The following is a 3,990-nucleotide window of genomic DNA, read 5'->3' as shown; positions in this document are numbered from 1 at the left end:
AGTAATGTCGTGTAAAAATTCAAGACTTGGGCCAGATAAGAAAGCTTGAACCTTTACCAACATTTTTATTATCAACAAAAACAGACACCAATTAGAATCCAAAAGTTCCACCGGAGTGAGTCAGAGATCGCTGCAAAATAGAGTCCCATTCTGTTACCAGAACAGAGACCCGAGTCCACATGAAAACCATGTAACGACTGACTTTCACCTCCTTTTCTAGCTCTGTTTGTTGGCTTCACATCATCTCTTGGCTCTCTTTCCTGCTGCACCTGAATCAGTTTTTTCCCTGACTGCCTGCTCCTCCTCTCTGTGTCCTCTGCATGCACTCTGCTGATCATACTATTTCATCCATAACCTGACTTTAGTGGAATAAACTGGTGTTGTTTGTGCTCTGTGCTGGAAACAGGACATTCTTACTGTGATGGACTATATTGATGTATGTTTTGTAATACAACTCTCACAAAATCTGCTTCTAGATTTTCCTTTGTAAGTGTTTTTGATGCTATCTTACTATCTTACTGTGCTCCCTCCCTTTTCTCCCAAAACACAAGTGCCTGCTCTCACACACATGTGCTACTGCTGAGCCTGGACAGTTAGATACAGAGAGGAGCACACACACTCAGAGCTGTAGAGTTTTCACACTGTGATCTAACTTTACACTAGAAAATAACACTTTACATGATGACAGTGTAGACCACCATCGCTCTAGTAATTAATGAGAACAATTCAGGCTATAAAGCTCCAAAATAATTCACAACAGTTGCCAGTCTCGTGGCGGCGCTAAAAGAGGAATCACCACCAGAATCTAACTATCCGACACCACCTGGGGACTTCCATCCCAGGAAATGCTCTTTATTAATAATCAGTAGCTGGAAGCGCCTGAAAAGAGGATGGTGAATAATACAAATAAATAATCAAATTACAATGGAATAGTAGTTTTTACAAGTTTTACAAGTTTGGCAAACAAGTTCTTTTATTTTTAACAACACACTCCCAGTTATTACTTATTGAACCAAACAAAAAAGCGGAGTGGGCTCCAGGGCCAGCTGTGGGGAGGCACTAACTAAGAGTGTGCTCCAGGGGTGCACCAGCTTACCCACCGCATGTGCTCACTGCCAAATGGGGCCCCAGTGGCATTAACACTACAATCAGTGAAGGAACCCAGACCAGCGTGCCCAGCCTCCACCAAAAGCCGAACACTAGCACCACTGAAAAGAACAAAACAACAAGTTAAATAAAACAACGGACCAGTTGGTTATATCTAAAATACAAGCATAGTCAACTAGGGGAGAGCCAGTTGGAGGCACTACAGCCAGAGTGGACCGGCAGCAATGGTTAAAATCCTAATTTTACAAAAGGCACAACAGCAGCCGACAGCCTACAATTACAAAAACACATACATATAAACAGATTTATAAAAGCAGACACCTCAGGTATTTATCATACCCTACTTGTTGCTCCTCAAGCTTCTTGTACCTTAACACAGGGTGCTGTGTGAGGAACAATACATCACGCCACTCCAGACAGGGAACCTTGGAATCAGCCAAACTAGACGTCAGAGGGTTCATGTGGCAACAAACAGGCAGCCATGATACTGCAGCTGCTTTAAATAAGCTCAGCTAATGAGGGGGTTTGATCTGGGTGGAGCTAATTTGATGCTCCAGAGGTGCGTTCAAGAGCAAGGCTAAAAACCTGTAAGCCTGCATAGAAAACACACAGCACTACAAGTAATTAAAGCCTCCACACGCAGATAGATAAAGTCAGAGCAGACAGAAACAGGCAGAGAGAGACAGGTGTAGGTGTGTCTGAAGGGAAAAGGTGAGCAGATCACTGTAGTTTGTGAGTAAACACTAAAACAAGGTGGAGAATTAAGTAGAATAAGAAATAAAATACTAGCAATAGGGTAATGTCTTCTTTCTAATATTTTCTATTCAAATATATTTTAAATGGCCTAATGTTTAGCTGGATTATATTTGTAGCGACATGTGATCTATGTTTTTCATTGTGACCATACAACTGAATGGACCCCAGTGAGAATAGCCAGTGTTTGTGCTGATGGGATCCTGATAATAATGACTATGGAAAGTTACAAAGATGTTTGTGTGTGCTGTCAGTTAGAAGAATCAGAATCAGCAGCTCAGACCTTTCAACAGTTATTGGAATCGGCCAGGAAAAACCCAACGGGTGCATCTCTTACTCCAACTAACACGGCGATTAATGTTGTAGATCCACCGCTGTGTTGGGTTGTGCTCAGTGTGACGTTCAGTGGCAGATCAGCTGCAGGTGAATATCTAAGAGACGTAAACCTAAAATACTAGCATGTGGAGGATGCCAGATAATTAGGATAACATGACGGACGGTGACCCCCTGAACCTAAGTCAGATTTAAAAAACGACTGCTTTGTGTTGTTGGCCTGATAAACAGACGGAGAAAAGAGTGAGTCCAAAAAGTCACGGCAGTTTGGTGACATCACTGCCTCCATGTTACAGTAATAGTAGCAGTAAGGCTTTCCTCTGTGTACACGTATCCTATACAAGGACGCTTTTGGCTGGATTATTTGTGTCCCCTTCAAAAATGTAGCTTGAGAAATTTTATGTTTATTGTCCCCCCAACTGTCAGATGAGATTGAGGCTCCTGCATTCAAACATTTGAATGTACAAGTACTAAACTTTACATTTGGGACAGTATTTATTCCATGCTGTTGCACTTGAACCGCGGTACTCGACGACCCGAGGGGCGAGTGAGCTCAGAGCATAGACTGTATGTAAGAAATGGACGTAGTCATGGTGACGTCACCCGTTGGTTTGTGGACTGCCGTTCTGAAGCCTCGAGTCTGGCCGACAGGGCGCCACCATGTGGAGTTTTTGTAACTCACGTTAACTGTCATTTTAACAGGCTGATAAGTTTGTGTAGCGAACAACAGTCTTAAAACTAAATGTGCTCACCAGAGAAAATGAACAGCCGACTCCTGATAAGCTTTTTCAGCGGCGCTGGTTAAATTTAGCGCCGAGGGGACGAGTCACTCTAGCCTGATTGACAGGTCGCCATGGTAACGACTCGTCAATCATAGATAACCCCGCCCTGACACATACTCTGCTTTGTGGTCTATTTTAAAATAAATGGGACCATAATTTACTAAATGAACATCACGCTGTGTTGAAGAAGACTTGAAACCAGCGACTGAGACCAGAAACTCATCAGGAAAGAGTTTACTGAGGGAATAGATCAGCTGACAAGTAGAAACATTTTACTGTTATTTCTGATGGAGCCGGACCAGAAGAGTCGCCCCCTGCTGGATTTTCAATAGAATGCAGGTTTCAGGGACTTCTGCATCGGCTTCATGACCCATGTTCACCAGAGCTGACTGGTAGCACACCTGTATGGGCAGTGCTGGAAGTGGAAAGAAAATAGGTGCCAGTACTCACATGTGCAGCCCTTTCTGGCACCATCCTCAACCTGAAGGAGAAACTAGTATAAATTAGTGTATTAGTAAATATTATAACTTTAAATCCAAAATATAATGTTAGTATAATATTAATATATTCACAGGTCACACTTTATTTGGATGGTCTGCCTACAAACAGAGTATTTGTAACATTTAAACAGTTTATTACATCTGTTTCACAAATAAAACCGCTTTTTATATTACACCCCTGTGGTTAAGGTTTGATTAGGGCTAATGTTAGTGTATTCATTATAATTTCAGATAATAATATAGACTACTAATGTAGCTTAGCATCAGTAGGCTGCAATATTAATTCCAGTTGTAAGAAACAGTCGTTTCATTTTGGTTGTTGTTTTTATTCATTAAGCAAGAAAAATGCTCAACATGGTGGTCAGTCTCTGATTTGTTAATACTAAGTGCTACCTTGTAAATAGTTGTGCAGAACAACGAGTTCAACATTTTAAACTTTGCTGATTATTAAGGATTTTAAATTCTATTCTGGATTTTACTGGAAGCCAATGCAAAGAAGCTAAAACAGGAGAAAT

General features: G+C 41.5%; 1 long non-coding RNA gene across 1 annotated transcript; it reads right to left on the bottom strand.

Moving 5' to 3' along the window:
• Window positions 1-628: 628 nt before the first annotated feature.
• On the bottom strand, window positions 629-1,614 carry LOC123965395. The gene is made up of 2 exons (XR_006823693.1): window positions 1,477-1,614; window positions 629-1,208 (listed from the first exon to the last, which is right to left on the bottom strand). It is a non-coding gene; the product is annotated as an uncharacterized LOC123965395 (long non-coding RNA).
• Between the last annotated feature and the right edge of the window lie 2,376 nt (window positions 1,615-3,990).

Source organism: Micropterus dolomieu, unplaced genomic scaffold, assembly GCF_021292245.1.
Source record: "Micropterus dolomieu isolate WLL.071019.BEF.003 ecotype Adirondacks unplaced genomic scaffold, ASM2129224v1 contig_9615, whole genome shotgun sequence".
NCBI lineage: Eukaryota > Metazoa > Chordata > Actinopteri > Centrarchiformes > Centrarchidae > Micropterus > Micropterus dolomieu.
The sequence above is the reverse complement of the archived record's forward strand: the minus strand, read 5'-3'. Positions and strand labels throughout refer to the sequence as shown.